This window comes from Globicephala melas, chromosome 2 (assembly GCF_963455315.2).
Source record: "Globicephala melas chromosome 2, mGloMel1.2, whole genome shotgun sequence".
NCBI lineage: Eukaryota > Metazoa > Chordata > Mammalia > Artiodactyla > Delphinidae > Globicephala > Globicephala melas.
In genome coordinates, this window is record NC_083315.2 from 35,810,380 (window position 1) to 35,828,896 (window position 18,517).

At 39.1% G+C, this 18,517-nt stretch overlaps 1 protein-coding gene across 11 annotated transcripts in view; it reads left to right on the forward strand.

The window, feature by feature from the left end:
* Positions 1-18,517, forward strand: part of CPEB1 (cytoplasmic polyadenylation element binding protein 1) — a 99,922-nt gene that overhangs the window by 18,797 nt on the left and 62,608 nt on the right. For 2 of the 11 annotated variants that reach the window (XM_060293797.1, XM_060293799.1), the window contains exon 3: positions 2,314-2,592. The exons of the other annotated variants lie outside the window; for them this stretch is intronic. The gene's annotated coding sequence lies outside the window, so the exon portion shown is untranslated. The remainder of the gene's footprint in view (positions 1-2,313; positions 2,593-18,517) is intronic. 11 annotated transcript variants of the gene reach the window in all.

Sequence of the window (18,517 nt, forward strand, 5' to 3'; positions counted from 1 at the left end):
AAACAAAAACAAAAACAAACCTAAGAACAAGATTGGTTATCACAGTATTATAACTAGGGACAATTTGATGACAACAAAAGCTGAAGTAACTATGCAGTGGAATGCTCTGCAGTTATTGATATGATGTTTGTAGAAGACTACTTAATGATATAGATAATCACAGTACCTGAAGTGAAAAAGCAAAGTGCAAAACAGTATGGTCTCAGGTATGTATATATGTATAGAAAAAGACTGGAATGACAAGACATAAATGTAGCAGTGAAGGTGTAATGGGTAATTTGTTTTCTGTGTGCTTTCCCCTACTGGTTCTTCTGTGACAAACATGGGTTTTTTTAAAATAAATAAATTAATTTATATTTTTTGGCCGCATTGGGTCCTTGTTGCTGCACGTGGGCTTTCTCTCTAGTTGTGGCAAGTGGGGGCTACTCTTCATTGTGGTGCGTGGCCTTCTCATTGCGGTGGCTTCTGTTGTTGCGGAGCACAGGTTGTAGGTGCATGGGCTTCAGTAGTTGTGGCTCATGGGCTTAGTTGCTCCACGGCATGTGGGATCTTCCCGGACCAGGGCTCAAATCCGTGTCCCCTGCATTGGCAGGCAGATTCTTAACCACTGCGCCACCAGGGCAGTCCCCAAACATGTTTTATAATAAAAACAACTTGTTAAAAATGGTGTATGTTGGCACAGTGTTTCACATTGCTGTTTGAATTTTGCATAGGCGAATTTAATTTTAATTGCACACCTTGTTTCGTATAGGTATACCTAACTTTGCAATAGTTATGTATCATTTATTTTTTTCATTTGAGGAAATGTTTGCATTGTCATTTGCAAGGCTGTGTGTTAGCTGTGACAAAATTTCATTACATATAGTATGCAGTGAGAGTAGTATCAGAACTACACGCTCAGTTGATAAGGTATTATTGGGAAAGTGCTGTGGCAGGGTCAAAGGAAGGAGAGACTGTACTGGTTAGGGAACTAGGAAACACTTGGATGAAGTAGCATTTGAAACGTGCCTTGAAGAAGAGAAAGCCATTTCATTGTAACTGGATGTTGAGTAGATTTTTTTTTTTTTTTTTTTTTTTACTGTCGCTTCAGAATTAGCATTGGGGTCCAAAGCTGAAATTGAAGAGGTGTTGCTAAATGACCTGTGGTACAATGACAGTCCCCAAGAGTTGGAGCCAGGTACACCTCACTGGCTTCACAGATACGAAGAGGTCACAGAGCTGTCCCTACTACCACAAACATCATCTCAGCCTTTCCCTGGTCTGTGTAAGAAGACTGCTTAGGGAGGGCAGCATTTGAAGTGATTCCCTCCCCTCTTAGTGGAGCACAGTGGGGCGCAATGCTGCTTCCGCTGTCAAGCCAAGCGAGTTTGGAAGTGTCTTCCAAGAGAAGCATTTGTATAGGTTGAGGGGGCTTCCAAGAAGGAAGGCAAGGTTGAGCCCATTGTTAGGCAGCAGACTTGCTCTCTGTCCTTGACTGAGTAGAGATGAAAGAGAAATTGAGAGAAGATGTGGGGCAGGGAGGGAGGAGGGTGGAGGGTGGCTGGAGCTGTCTGATTCCCACCAGTTGACACACAGGGAAGTTGTGACTTTCTGTGGTTCAGGAGAGGTTGCAGAAGGCCTGAGCTTTTGGGCTAGCATCCCACCAAGATGGCCCTCGTTGTTGTGTATGGGGTGGTAGGAGTTGGGGTGGGGCTGAAAGGGTAGGCTAGAGCCGGATCTCTTACACAGCAATTCCTCATGAGAGGGGTGTCTGCTACCTAGAGGGCCCTTTCCCCACTCCCTGGTCCCTTAAACCATAATCTATCAATATTAAACTCTGAGGAAGGAGGGAAATGGGCTGTAAATGGACATGTGATTAAAGCATAAATGAACTGAGTATTTATTTAGTGTCTGTAAAGTGTGAAAATTGGTAAGATGTGGTTAAGGGACATCTTAACTACTGGATGGGCTGGAGGCAGTGACTGGAGGAAAAAGTTTCACGTTAACTCCCTGAGAAAAGGGAAAGATTAGTCAAAGTAGTTCACAGTAAGGTGTGGGACTGAAACACTGATTAAGATTTTTTTATTTAAGTGTAATACACATACAGAAAAGTACATATCATAAGTGAAGAGCTCACACCGTCTCCAACTGAACACAAGCATGTAACTGGCACCCAGATCTAGATGAACTGCTGACTTTCAATTTAGGACCAAAGAAGTGTATAATTGTACAGATGTATTGAATTTCTGACTGAGATGGTTTCCTTTTTTATTCTGGAGTATCATCAGTAAATTGTCTGAAAAGCTATTCTGAAATAAATTTTACTGTATTCAGGGACTTCCCTGGTGGCACAGTGGTTGGGAATCTGCCGGCCGGTGCGGGGGACGCGGGTTCGAGCCCTGGTCCAGGAGGATCCCGCATGCCGCAGCGCGACTGAGCCCGTGTGCCACAACTACTGAGCCTGAGCTCTAGAACCCGTGCACCACAACTACTGGGCCCGTGTGCCACAACTGCTGAAGCCCGCACGCCTGGAGACTGTGCTCTGCAACGGGAGAGGCCGCCGTGGTGAGGGGCCCGCGCGCTACAGCGAAGAGTGGACCCCGCTTGCCGCAAGTAGGGAAAGCCCGTGTGCAGCGACAAAGACCCAATGCAGCCAAAAAACAAATAATAATAATTTTACTATATTCAGCCCCAGCTAACAGGCGACAGTTGAAATTACTCTCGGGAAGTCTTGTTTCCCACGAAATAAATATTTTGTAGAACCTTAATATATGGCTTTAGCAGTTAAAAATTTAACTTTTAATCCAGGTATAACATACATACAGAAAAGTATGTATGATACTTTTACTATGATAAATATGCAAATTCAATGAATTTTCACATACCAAACACATCTTGTATATATCCACTCATATATAGAGGCAATAGACCAGAAACCCCCAGAAACTCTGCAGGTTCTGAACTAGTGAAGGGTAAACCACCATGCTGACTTTTAGATGCATACATTCGTTCTGCCTGGTTTTGAACTTACATAAATAGAATCATAAATATGTACTCTTCAGCTGTGAAATTCATCCATATCACAGCCAGTAGTTGTGGATCATTTGTTCCCACTGCTATACTGTATTCTGTTGTATGAATATTCATTCTGGCTTATTCATTCTACTGTTAATAGACATTTGGGGCCATTATGAATAGTGCTGCTATGAGCATGTCTTTTGGTGAACTTATTTCTTTTGGGTGTACTCCTAGGAGAGTGTTGGCTTATAGGGTATGTGTGATTTCAGCATTAATAGATGCTGCCAGTTTTTCACAGCAAGTGCACCGGTTTACACTTGTGACAATGTCAGGTGGTTTGGGTTAGTTCCACATCCTCACTAACAATTGGTGTTGTCTTTTTCACTGGTCATTTTGGTGAGTATGTAATGGCATCTCTGTTGCGGTTTTAATTTTCATTTCCCTGATGACTCATGAAGTTGAACACCTTTTCATATGTCTGTTGACCTTTGGATATCCGCTTTCCTGAAGTGCCTTTTCAGGTCTTACCCTAATATTTCTTTATGGTTACCTGCCTTTTTCCTGTTTACTTGTTGCTCTTTCCTGTTTACTGTTTATATATTCTGCATATGAGTTCTTTGATATATAGAATAAAAATGTTTTCTTCCAACCTGTAGCTTGTCTTTATACTTTTTTTTTTTTTTTTTGCGGTATGTGGGCCTCTCACTGTTGTGGCCTCTCCCGTTGCAGAGCACAGGCTCCGAACGCGCAGGCTCAGCGGCCATGGCTCACGGGCCCAGCCACTCCGTGGCATGTGGGATCCTCCCGGACCAGGGCACGAAGCCGTGTCCCCTGCATTGGCAGGCGGACTCTCAACCACTGCGCCACCAGGGAAGCCCTCTTTATGCTTTTAATTGGTATATTTTGAATAACATAATTTAAGTTTTAATGATGTCCAGTTTATCGACTTTTCAAATGTGGTTAATGCTTTGTGTCCTGTTTAAGAAATGTTTCCCTATTCCAAAGTCATGAAGATATTTTGTGTCTCGTTTTAAAAACTTATTGTTTTACCTTTCACTCTTAGATTTCCAACCCATCTGGGATTAATTTTGTACATGGTGGAAGGTCAAGATTCATTTTTTTCTGTATAGATAGCCAGTTGACCCAGTACTATGTTGAAAAAAAAATCCCTTTTCATTGCACTGCTGTTACCTTTCTCATAAATCAAGTATATATGTTGTATGTGCATATTGGTTTTCTTCCATTGAGCTGTTTATCTGTCCTTGTCTTAGTTACTACAACTTTATAGTAGATTTTGATATTTGGTAGTGAAGTCCTCTGGCTTTGTCCTTCATGATTCTTGGTTCCTCTTGGATTTTTGCATTTCCACATGGTCATAGATTTAGCTTGTCAGTATCACGTCGTTCCACCCCCCCAACCCCCACTCCCAAACTCTGCTGGAATTTTGATTGAGATTTCATTGAATCTATGAATAAATTTATAGAAAATTGGTATGTTGATGACAAATCTTTGAATTCATAAAGTTGGTGTATCCTTTCATTTATCAGGTCTTTAATTTTTCTCAATGTTTTATAGACATCTTGGACATCCTTTTTTAGGTTCATCTCTAGGTCTGGGTAGGTGTCTGTCTAATGCTACTGTAAATGATTTTTGTGTGTGTCGTTTTCTGTTTAGTTGCTGTTGCCTGATGGTCTTTTCTAATGTGGGCTCCAGAGCTGGATATACATACTGTTGAGTTTTGGAAATTTGAGTCCCTCTTACATGCAAATTTAAGTTTATGGTATTCTGTTTTCTAAATGTTCTGTAGTTTCAGTCTGCGAGTGGTTTTATTCACTTTTGTTGATCCATGTGGTTTTTGGAGGATATATGGAGAGATTTGTATTTAGGCAGCTGCCCATTTTCCAATAGGAACCAGGAAATCTGATCGTGCTGATCTTGTTTGAAAAAAATATGCATGTGCGTGTACACACATATCTTGGCAAAATGTACACCAAAATTTTTTATATTAAAATATGAATGATGTACACACCTTTTAGAATGTCTGAAATTAAGAAGACTGACCATGCCAAGAATGACATGAATGTGGAAGATCTGGAACTTTCATAAACTGCTGGGGGGAATGCAAAATGGTACAACTGTTTGGAAAACAGTTTGGTAGATTCCTAAAAAGTTAAACACTTACCTACCATATGACCCAGCAGTTCTACTCATAGATTTTTTAAAGAAAATTTTGTTTTCGAATAGTTTTTGATTTATAGAAAAATTACAAAAGTAGTGCAAAGAGTTCTTGTATATATTCCTATCCAGTTTCCCCTGTTGTTAACATCTGACATTAGTATGGTGAATTTCTGTCACATTTGTCACAACTAATGAAACAGTATTGACACTATAGTGCATATTTAATTTTGATTTTCTTATTTTTTGCCTAATGTCCTTTTTCTGTACCAAGATCCCATATTATATTTAGTCCCATGTCTGTTTAGGCTCTTCTAGACTGTGACAGTTTCTCACTTCCCTTGTTTTTGATGACCTTGACAGTTTTAGGCAGTACTAGTCACACTCAACAGAAATGAAAGCATATATCCATAGACAGACTTGTACACAAACGTTCATAACCTCTTTATTTGTGATAGCCAACAAAGTGGACACAACCCCAATGTCCATCAGTTGGGAAATGGATAAACAAATGGTGGCATGTCCATACAAAAGAATATTATTTATCATTGTGTACCACAGCATAGATGAATCTCAGGATAATTATACTCAGTGAAAGAAGCCTGACAAAAAAAGAGAATATACTTAAAATTCCATTTACATAGAATTCTAGAAAATACAAACTAGTCTGTAGTGACAGAAAGCAGATCCGTAGTTTGCTGGGGAAAGGGGCACAGGGACGGGGAAGGGGAGGGATTACAAAGGGGCATGAGGAAACTTGGGGATGATGGATATATTCATTTTCTTGATTGTGGTGGTGGTTCCATGGAAGTAACATACTGAAACATCAAAATTTGCACTTTAAATATGTGCAGTTTATTAAGTCAATTATACCTCAGTAGATCTGTCAACATTTTTAAAACAGCAGTTATCTCTGAATGGTGGGATTTAAATGTACTTGTTTTGCTTTTGTAGAGAATTTTTTACTATTAAATATTTCAAAATAGAGAAACGAGTAGAAAATCAATTATCTCTGTGTATCTACCGCCCATCTTTAACAAATGTTAAGATTTTGACATGTTTGAAACTTTTTGAGGCAACATGAAACATCAAATAAAACTTTGCGTTTGTTGTGTTTGTCTGTTTCCCCTAGTCTCCTTGAGGCCAGCGCCATCTTTTTAAAAAAATATTTATTTATTTATTTGGCTGAGTCGGGTCTTTAGTTGCAACATGTGGGATCTTTTGTTGCAGTGCAAGGGCTCTTTGTTGCGGTGTGCATGCTTCTCTCTAGTTGTGGCATGTAGGCTCCGGAGTGCGTGGGCTCAGTAGCTGCAGCATGTAGGCTCTCTAGTTGGGGCACGCGGGCTCTAGAGTTCACGGGCCTAGTTGCCCCACGGTATGTGGGATCCTGGTTCCCCGAACAGGGATCCAACCCCCGTCCCCTGCTTTGGAAGACGGGTGCTTAACCACTGGACCACCAGGGAAGTCCCCCTACTCTTTCTTCTAGAGATAACAACTCTCCTAAAGTTGGTGTATTTCCTTTATACTTTTACGTATTTGTCCATAAACATTGCTTTGTGTGTTTTAATTTTTTATGTAAATAGAACATACATTCAGGAAAGTACACAAGTAAGTATACAATGGGGTGAATTATCACAAAGAAACACCCATGTAACCGTAGCTCAAATTAAGAAACAGGATGTTACCAGCACCTAAGAAGACCCCTTATACCTCTATCTAAATGTCGTGCTTTAAAGCAGCGGTCCCCAACCTTTTTGGCACCAGGGACCAGTTTTGTGGAAGACAGTTTTTCCTCGGATGGGGTCAGGGGAGGTGGTTCAGGCGGTAATGCGAGCGATGGGGAGCGGCAGCTCGCTCGCCTGCCTGCTGCTCATCTCCTGCTGTGTGGCCCGGTTCCTAACAGGCCGCAGACTGGTGCTGGTCCGAGGCCTGGGGGTTGGGGACCCCTGCTTTAAAGGTTTACATAAATAGTATAACATATATTGTCTTTCTGGTATATGCTACCCACCCCCAGTGTATCATTACATTTACACTGTGTCCATATTGATATTGAAGTCAAACCAGTGCATTTGAATTGCTGTGTATTAGTATTTTACATAAATATATACATTATTTACCTGATCCTCTGCTGGTAGATGTTTAGGTCTCTTCCAATTTTCTGCTGTTGTAAACAGTATTTTGGTGAACATCCTTGTTTATATCTCCTTGTGTGCATGTAACAAGAATTTCTTTAGCATATGTGCCTAGATGTGAATTGCAGGGTAATTAGGTATACTATCTTTAAACTTTAAGTTGCTGACTTCTTTTTCAAAGTGAATTTATCAATTTACAATCCAGTCAGGATTTCATGAGAGCTTTTCTCCATATCTTTGCAGACCTTAATTATTGTCACACTTCAAAATTTCAGTCACTCAGGGTATAAAGCTAACTTAATTTTGTTTTTGTTCATATTATAAAATATTTTCTTCAGTTAAAAGAATACATGTAGCATATATGATCTGCTGTCAACCCAGAAAAGGTCTCTAGAACTGTGCCCCAGGGTTCTTTTCCTTTATACTGTCTGGTGCGTTTCTTGAGATTCTTTTATATATTAGTATATAATTAAAATCACTGAGTTAGGTGAAATCATGGAGGGAATGCTATTCTGGTACATAGAAGAATTGTTAAGCAGAATACTTAATTGAGTATTCTCTACCTAGAAAAAAAATCCTACCCTTTTTCAAGATTGGCTTGGTTACCACCTCTGAAAACTTTTTCACATTCTTCTGCCTAACGTGTTCCATTGTCTGTTTGATCTTGCTCCACCTAATAGAGCCATTCTTGGTTCTTCCAGATTGTTTGTTAACCCACTATATGGTGGTATAAATGTAAACACGTATTCTGAAGTGGGGAGGTTAAAGTATAGTTTTGAAAAAGCATATTAAATTTGCCCATTTCATAATAAACCTACACAAAGTAAAGTGCAGGCTCTGGATGCAGGTTACTTGAGAACAAATGGTGGCTGTGTTACTGATTTGCTCTAACCATAGAGATTAAATTTCTGTAACATAGGCATAGTAATAGTACCCATTTATAGGATTTTTGTGAAGCTTAAGATACGTGTATTGAGTACCTAGAATAATGCCTATAACTACACTTACTAAATGGTGGCAGTGATTATGGTGGTGTGTGTATATGAAGAATGCAGTCATGAGAGCATTGCTGGGGTCATGTTTTGTTTTGTTTTTTTAATTAATTTATTATTTGTTTTTGGTCGCATTGGGTCTTTGTTGCTGTGCGCGGGCTTTCTCTAGTTGCGGCAAGTGGGGGCTACACTTCGTTGCGGTGCACAGGCTTCTCATTGCGGTGGCTTCTCGTTGTGGAGCATGGGCTCTAGGTGCACGGACTTAAGTAGTTGCAGCACATGGGCTCAGTAGTTGTGGCTCACAGACTCTAGAGTGCAGGTTCAGTAGTTGTGGTGCACGGGCTTAGTTGCTCCGTAGCATGTGAGATCTTCCCGGACCAGGGCGTGAACCTGTGTCTCCTGCATTGGCAGGCAGGTTCTTAACCACTGTGCCACCAGGGAAGCCCTGGGGTCATGTATTTTTAAAAGTTGAACTACTGGGACTTCCCTGGTGGTCCAGTGGTTAAGACTCTGCGCTTCCACTGCAGGGGGTGTGGGTTCAATCCCTGGTTGGGGAACTAAGATCCCTGCCTGCTGTGTGGTGCAGCCAAAAAAAAAAATTTCAAATAAAGTCTGCTCCCACATTCAGTATTGATAATATCTAAGCGTTTTTTCTTTTTTATTGTGGCAAAATAAAATTTACCATCTTCACCATTGTTAAGTGTACAGTTCAGTGGTATTAGATACATTCACATAGTTGTGCAAAAGTCACCACCATCCATCTGCCTAACTCTCTTCATCTTGTAAAAAGGAAACTGTATACCTATTAAGCAATAACTCCCCATTCTTCCCTCCCCCCAGTCCTTGGCAACCCCCATTATATTTTATGTCTTTATGGTTTTGACTACCTCAGGTAAGTGGAATCATACAGTGTTTGTTTTTTGTGACTTACTTCACTCAGGATAACGTCCTCAAGGTTTATCCATGTTCTAGTATTTAGCAGAATTTCTTCCTTTTTCAGGCTGAATAATGTACTCCATTGTACATATGTACCACATTTTGCTTATTCATTCATTTATCGATGGATACTTGAGTTGCTTCCACATTTTATCTATTGTGAACAACGCTGCTGTGAATGAATATGGATGTACAAATATTTTTTTGAGATCCTGCTTTCAACTCTTTTGGGTATATACCAAGAGGTGTTATTGCTGGATCACATGGTAATTCTATTTTTAATTTTTTGAGGAATTGCCATACTCTTTTCCATAGAGGCTATACTGTTTTACATCCCTACCAGTAGTGCACAAGAGTTGCAGTTTCTCCACACCCTCACCAACACTTGTTTGCTTTTTTTTTTAATGTGGCCATCCTAATGGGTGTGAGGTGTTACCTTTTTTTTGTTGTTGTTGTTGTTGTTTTTTGCGGTACGCGGGCCTCTCACTGTTGTGGCCTCTCCCGTTGCGGAGCACAGGCTCTGGACGCGCAGGCTCAGCGGCCATGGCTCACGGGCCCAGCCGCTCCGCGGCATGTGGGATCCTCCCGGACCGGGGCACGAACCTGTGTCCCCTGCATCGGCAGGTGGACTCTCAACCACTGCGCCACCAGGGAAGCCCAGGTGTTATCTTATAGTATTGATTTTCATTTTTCTAGTGATTAGTGATGTTTAGCATCTTTTCATGTGCTTATTGGCCATTTCTGTATCTTCTTTGTAGAAGTGTCTATTACAAGCCCTTTGTCCACTTTTAAATTGGGTGGTTTGGTTTCTTGTTGAGTTTTAGGAGTTCTCTATATATTCTGGATATTAATTCCTTATTAGATGTATGATTTGCAAATATTTTCTCCAGTTCTGTGGGTTGACTTGTTACTCTGTGTCTCTTGATGTACAAAGTTTTTACATTTTCATGAAATCTGATTGTTTTTTCTTTTGTTATTTGTGCCTGTGGAGTCATAGTCAAGAAATCATTGCTAAACCCAGTGTCATGAAGGTTTTGTCCTGTGTTTTCCTCCAAGAGTTTTATTGTTTTAGGTTTTATATTTTGGTCGTTGATCCACTTAGAGTAAAATGGTGTTGGGTGAGGGTCTAACTTCATTCTTTTGAAGGTAGATATCCAGTTCTCCAAGCACCATTTGTTGGAAAGACTGTACTTTCCCCCATTGAATAATCTTGGTATTCCTGTTAAAAATCATTTGACCATATATGCAAGGGTTTATTTCCAGGCCTTCTATTCCATTGGTCTATATGTCTGTCTTTATGCTAATATTATACTGTTTTGATTAGTGTAGCTTTGTAGTAAGTTTTAAAACCAGGAAACATGAGTCCTTGTGTTTTGTTGTTCTTCGTCAAGATTGTTTTGGCTATTCGGGTCACTTGAGATTCCATATGAATTTTAGGATGGATTTTTCTGTTTCTGCAAAAAAATGTTATTGGGGTTTTGATAGGGATTGCACTGAATCTTTAGATCACTTTGGGTAGTATTGACAATTTAACGATATTAAGTCTTGCAGTTCATGAACATAGGATGTGTTTACATTTACTTATGTCATCCTTAATTTCTTACAGCAGTGTTTTGTAGTTTTCATTGTACAAGTCTTTTATCTTCTTGGCTAAGTTAATTCCTAAGTATTTTACTCTTTTTGATGCTATTATAAATGGAATTTTTGTAATTTCCTTTTCAGATTGTTCGTTATTTGTGTATATAATTGCAACTGGTTTTTGTGTGTTGGCTTCTTATCTGTTGCTTTGCTGAATTCATTTATTAGTTCTAACAGTATTTTTGTGGAGTCTAGGATTTTCTGCATATAAGAGTGTATTCTCCTCAGAGATAATTTTACTTCTTCCTTTCCAACTTGGATGCCTTTTATTTATTTTTCTTGCCTAATTAATTGCTCTGGGTGGAACTTCCAGTACTATGTTGAAAGAAATGTGAAAGCAGGCATCTTTGCCTTGTTCCTGATCTTAGAGAAAAAGCTTTCAGTCTTTCACCATTGAATATGATGTTTTCTGTGGGTTTTACATATATGGCATTTATTATGTGGAGGTAATTTCCTTCTATTCCTATTTTGTTGAGTGATCATGAAAAAGTGTTGAATTTTGACAAATGCTTTTCTGCATCAACTGAGTTGATCATTTGGTTTTTTTTCCCTTCATTTTGTTGATGTGGTGTATTACACTGGCTTTTTGTTTTGTCTTTTTTGTGTGTGTGTTTTTATTTTTGTATGTTGAACCATCCTTGGCTCTCCAGGAATAAATCCAACTTGGTCATGGTGTATAATTCTTTTAGTGTGCTGTTGAATTCTGTTTGCTAGTATTTTGTTGGGGATTTTTACATCAGTGTTCATAAAGGGTATTGGTCTGTAGTTTTCTAGTAGTGTCTTTTTATGGTATCAGGATTATGCTGGTTTCATAGAATGAATTGGGAAGTGTTCCCTCCTCTTCAGTTTTTTGGAAAAGTTTGAGAAGAGTTGGTATTAATTATTGTTTAAATGTTTGATAGAATTCACCAGTGAAACCATCAGGTCCAGAAGTTTTCTTTGTTGGGAGAGTCTTGATTACTGATTCAATCTCCTTACTAGTAATACATAGATTCAGATTGTCTATTTGTTTGTGATTTAGTCTTTGTAAGTTACATTTCTAGGAGTTTGTCCGCTGCATCTAGGTTATCAAATTTTGGGGTATATAGTTGTTCACAGTACTCTTTTAATTCTTTTATTTCTGTGGAATAGGTAGTAACGTCCCCACCTTCATTATTGATTTAGAAATTGGAGTCTTCTCTCCAGGTTTTCTTAGTCCATCTAGATAAAGTTTCGTTTCTGTTGATCTTTTCAAAAAACCAACTTATGATTTTATTGACTTTTCTGTGTTGTTTTGTTTTCTATGTTGTTTATTTCTGCTCTAATCTTTATTATTTTCTTCCTTCTCCTAGCTTTGGTTTAGTTTGTTCTTTTTTTTAGTTCCTTAAGTTGTAAAGTTAGGTTGTTGATTTGAGTTTTTTCTTGTTTTTAATATGATCTTTTATAGATATAAATTTCCTTCACTTTTGCTGCATCCCTTAAGTTTTTGTATGTTGTGTTTTTCTCATTTGTCTCTAAATGTTTTCTGATTTCCATTCTCATTTCTTCTTTGATCCATTGGTTGTTTAAAAGTATGTTATTCAGTTTCCACAGTTCTGTGAATTTTTCAGTTTTACTTTCGTTATTATTTCTAACTCCATCCTGTTGTTGTCAGAGAAGATACTTTGTATGATATCTTTTAAAATCTATTGAGACTTAATTTGTGGCCTAACATATGGAAAATGTCCCATATGCACTTGGGAATGTGCATTTGTTGTTGGGTAGAATGTTCCATATAGGTTTCTCAGATCTAGTTGGTTTATTTTGTTGCTGAGGTCCTCTGTTTGCTTATTTAAATGTCTTCTGTCTGGTTGTTCTGTCCATTACTGTGAGTGGGATATTTAAATCTCCAGCTATTAGTGTAGAACCATCTATTTCTCCCTTCAATTCTTAGTTTGTGCTTCATATGTTTTGATGGTCTGTCATTAGGTGCATAAATGTTTATAAGTAGTATATATATCATCTAGCTATATTGAGTCTTTTATTAACATATAATGTCCTTTTTTGTCTGTTTTAACCTTTTTTGACTTAGTCTATTTCGTCTGACATTAGTATAGCCACCACTGCTCTCTTTTGGTTACTGTTTGCATGGAATATCTTTTTACGTCCTTTCACTTTCATTCTGTTTGTCTCTTTGGATCTTGAGTCTCTTGTAGACAGGACATATATGGGTCATATGTTTTTATCCATTCTGCATATCTGTCTTTTGATTGGAGAGTTTAATCCAGTGGTCCCCAACCTTTTTTGGCACCAGGGACTGGTTTTGTGGAAGACGATTTTTCCACGGACGGGGCAGGGATGGTTTCGGGATGATTCAAGTGCATTACATTTATTGTGAACTTTATTTCTATTATTATTACATTGTAACATATAATTAAATAATTGTATGACTCACCATAAAGCAGAATCAGCAGCTGTAAATACAGATGAAGCTTCGCTTGCTTGCCCCCCCCGCTCACCTCCTGCCCTGTGGCCCAGTTCCTAACAGGCCATGGACTGGTACTGGTCTGTAGTCCAGGGGTTGGGGATCCCTGGTTTAATCCATTTACATCATTTAATTGCTGATAAGGAGAAGATTGACATTTGTCATTGTGTTGTTTTTTTCCTATATGCCTTATAGCCTGAATCATGTAGAAAAAGGATACAGCTACAAACCATGTTATAATCAAACTAGGTTTTATAATTGCCCGTGTATTTACCTTTATTGAGATCTTTTTTCCTCCATGCAGCTTCAGGTTCCTGTCCAGTGTCTTTTCATTTCACCTTTCAAGACTCCCTTGACTATTTCTTGCAGGACAGGTTGGTGGTCCTGAGCTCCCTCAGCTTTTGTTTCTGGAGCTGTCTTGATTTTTCCCTCACTTTGGAAGGACAGTTATGCTGGATACAGGATTCTCAGTTAACAGTTTTTTTCTTTTAGCAGTTTGAATATATCAGCCCTCAGTTTTCTGGCATCAAAACCTTTCGATAAGAAATCTGTTGATAATCTTACTGAGGATCCTTGTAAGTGATGATTTGCTTCTCTCTGCTCCTTTCAAGGTTCTCTTTGTCTTTGTCTCTTAAAAATTTGATTATAATGCGTCTTTTTTTTTGCGAAACGCGGGCCTCTCACTGTCGTGGCCTCTCCCGTTGCGGAGCAGCAGGCTCTGGACGCGCAGGCTCAGTGGCCATGGCTCACGGGTGCAGCCGCTCCGCGGCATGTGGGATCTTCCTGGACCAGGGCACAAACCCGTGTCCCCTGCATCGGCAGGTGGACTCTCAACCACTGCGCCACCAGGGAAGCCCATATAATGCATCTTGATGTGAGTCTCTCAGTTCACCTCACTTGGAGTATTTTGACCTTCAGTATTTATATTCATTTAAATCAAATCTCAGAAGTTTCCAACCATTATTTCTATAAATATTCTCTCCACTTCCCTCCCCACCACCCCACTCCTTCTCTTGGGCTTCCCATGATGCATTTGTTAGTCTACTTATGGTGTCCCACAGGTCCCTGAGGTTCTGTTCACATATCTTAAATCTTTTTTTCTTTCTGATCCTCAGCCTTTATAATTTTCATTGTCCCATCTTCAGGATCACTAATTCTTCTGCCTGCTCAAATATTCTTTTGAATCCCTTTAGTGAAATTTTCATTTCAGTTACTGCATTTTTCAGCTTCAGAATTTCTTTTTTTTTTTTTAGGCTGTCTTTTTTTTTTTTTTTGGCTGCACTGTGTAGCTTGTGAGATCTTAGTTCCCTGACCAGGGATTGAACCTGGACCATTGGCAGTGAAAGGGTGGAGTCCTAACCACTGTACTGCCAGGGAATTCCCTAGGTTTTCTATTTCTTTATTGACATTTCCATTGTTCCATTTCACACATTGTCTTCTTGACTTTACATCTTCCTTTAGTTCTTTGAGTATTTTTAAGACCATTGTTTTAAATTCTTTGTCTAGCATATCTGCCATTAGGTCTTTTTCAGGGACAATTTTATTGATTTCTGTTTTTCCTTTTTTTTTTTTTTGCGGTATGCGGGACTCTCCCTGTTGTGGCCTCTCCCGTTGCGGAGCACAGGCTCCAGAAGCGCAGGCTCAGCGGCCATGGCTCATGGGCTTAGCCGCTCCGCGGCATGTGGGCTCTTCCCAGACTGGGGCACAAACCCGTGTCCCCTGCATTGGCAGGTGGACTCTCAACCACTGCGCCACCAGGGAAGCCCAGCATATATATATTTTTTTAACATTGAATTTTAAAAAATATTTATTTTATTTATCTTTGGCTGTGTTGGGTCTTCGTTGCTGCACATGGGCTTTCTCCAGTTGTGGAGAGCGGGGGCTACTCTTTGTTGTCATGCACGGGCTTCTCATTGCGGTGGCCTCTCTTGCTGTGGAGCACCAGCTCCAGGTGCACTTCAGCAGTTGCAGCATGTGGGCTCAGTAGTTGTGACTCACGGGCTCCAGAGCACAGTCTCAGTAGTTGTGGCACACAGGCTTTGTTGCTCCGCACCATGTGGGATCTTCCCGGACCGGGACTCCAACCTGTGTCCCTTGCATTGGCAGGGAGATTCTCAACCACTGCATCACCAGGGAAGCCCACAGTACAGTACTATTAACTGTAGTCACCATGCTGTACATTACATCCCTTTGACTTATTTATTTTATAACTGGAAGTTTATACCTTTTGAGTTTCTTCACTCACTCCCCACTTCCCCCCACCCCACCTCTGACGACCACCAATCTATCTCTGTATCTGCGAGCTTGGTGGTAACTTTTTTTTTTTCATTTTTAGATTCCACATGTGAGTGAGATCATATAGTATTTGTCTTTCTTTGACTTATCTCACTTAGCATAATGCCCTCCGTACATGCTGTCACAAATGGCAAGCTTCACTTTTCTTTTACAGCTGAATAATATTCTTTGTATACACACACCCCCCACATTTTATTTACCCATTCATCTGTCCGTGAACACACGTAGGTTGTTTACATTTCTTGGCTCTTGTAAATAATGCCACTGTGAACATGGGGATGCATATATCTTTTCAAGTTAGTGTTTTCGTTTTCTTCAGATAAATACCCAGAAATAGAATTGCTGGATCATATGATAATTCTAGATTTAATTTGTTGAGGAACCTCCATACTGTTTCCTGTAGTGGCTACACCAATTTAAATTCTCACCGACAGTGCACAAGGGTTCCCTTTTCTCCACGTCCTCACCAACACTCATTACTTTTTGTCTTTTTGATAATAACCATTCTAACAAGTGTAAGGTGATAATCTCATTGTGGTGTTGATTTGCATATCCCTGATGATTAGTGGCATGTAGAGCATCTTTTTATATACTGCTTGGCCATCTGTATATCTTCTTTGGAAGATGTGTATTCAGATCCTCTGCTTATTCTTTCATTTAATTATTATTATTATTATTTTGCTATTGAGTTGTATAAATTTTCTATATATTTTGAATATTAACCTCTTATCGCATATGTGACTTGCAGGTATTTTCTTCCATTCAGTAGATTGCTGTTTCATTTTGTTGGTGGTAGAATTACTGACATGCTTGACATTGGTAATTTGTGCTTTTTTTTCTTTGTCAGGTTTATTAATTGTTTTAAAGATGAACTTTTGGCTTTGAATTTCTTACCCACTCTCATACTTTTATATGGCATTAGTTTTTTTCTTTTTTTCCTATTGCTTTCTTTGGGTTTTATTTACTGTTCTTTTTCTGACTTCTTGAAGTGGAGGTGCTTAGAGTATGACATTTTAGATAAAATTCATGTATAATATGTCCACCATTTTAAAATGTACAATTCAGTGGTTTTAGTGTGCTCACAAAATTCCGAAACCATCACCACTACCTAGTTCCAGAACATTTTCATCACACCAAAAAGAAAACCCCTACCCATTAAACATCACTCCCATCTGCAGTTCCCCCATTGCCTAGCAACCACTAATTTACTTTTGGTCTCTGTGGATTTGCCTACCCTGTATATTTCACGTGTGGAATGATGTAATATGTGATCTTTCAAGTTTGGCTTCTTTCACTTAGCATAGTATTTTCAAGATCCATCCATGTTGTACCATGAATCAGTACATCATTCCTTTTTCTGGCTGAATAATATTCCATTATATGGACATGTTACATTTTCTTTATCCATTAAGATGATGGGTATTTGGGTTGTTTCTACTTTTGACTATTATGAATAACAAACACTGTTAAGAACATTCATATAGAAGTTTTTGTATGGAAATATGTTTTCAGTTTTCTTAGGTATATACCTGGAGTGAGTTTGTGGATCATGTGTAGTATCTCAGTGTTTAACTTTTTGAGAAACTGCCAAACTGTTTTCCAAAGCAGCTGCACCATTTTACATTCCCACCAGCAATGTATGAGGGTTTGAGTTTTTCCATATCCTCATCAGTACTTTTTATTATCTTTTTGATCTTTGTTGTGGTGCTTGGGCTTCTCACTGCAGTGGCTTCTCCTTGTTGCAGGGCACGGGCCCTAGAGCGTGTGGGCTTCAGTAGTTGTGGCTCGTGGGCTCTAGAGCACAGGCTCAGTAGTTATGGCACACGGGCTTAGTTGCTCCAAGGTATGTGGGATCTTCCAGGACCAGGGATTGAACCTGCACTGGCAGGCGAATTCTTAACCACTGCGCCACCAGTGGAGTCCCCCATTGTTTTTTTGATTTCTCTAATGATGTTGAGCTTATGGGCTCTTTTCTATTTTCTTTGGACAAATATCTCTTTAAATCCTTAGCTCATTTTATAATGAGGTGTTTTTTTTAACTGTTGAGCTATGAGTTCTTTATACATTCTAGATGTTAGACCCTGATGAGATGTATGATTTGCAAATATTTTCTTCATTCCGTGGGTTGTCTCTTTGCTTTCTTGATAGTGTCCTCCTTTGTAGCACAAAAGTTTTAAATTTTAACGAAGCTTTATTCATCTATTTTTGCCCCGCTTTGGTTGCTAGTATTTTTGGTGTCATATCTGAGACACCATTGCCTGATCCAGTGTTGCAAAGATTTATCCCTTTGTTTTCTTCTAAAAGTTTTCTAGTTACCACGCTTAGTTTTACGATCCATTTTTTGTTAATTTCTGTATGTGGTGTAAGGTAGGCGTCCAACTTCATTCTTTTGCATGTAGATACTCAGTTGTCCAAGAACTGTTTGTTGAAAAGAATATTCTTTCCCCATTGAATGATCTTGGCATCCTTGTAGAAAATCAGTTGACCATCAATACAAGGATTTATTTCTGAACTCGCAGTTCTATCCCATTGATAAAGCCAGTACCACACAGTCTTTATTACTGTAGCTTGGTGGTAAGTTTTGAAATTGGGAAATACGATTCTTCCAACACTGAGATGGTTTTGGGTATTCATGGTTACTTGCATTTCCATATGAATTTTAAGATCAGCTAGTTAATTTCTCTCGAAAAGGCAGTTGCGACTTTGATCTGTAGATCGATTTGGAGACTGTTGCTATTTTAATAGTAAGTCTTTCAACGCATAAACATGAGGTAGCTTTAAGTTTAATTTCTTTCAACAGTGTTTTATAGGTTTCAATGTGTAAGTCTTGCACTGTGTAAGTCTTTTTATTCTTTTCGATGCTGTCGTAAATTAAATTTTTTTCTTAATTTAATTTTCAGATTATTCAT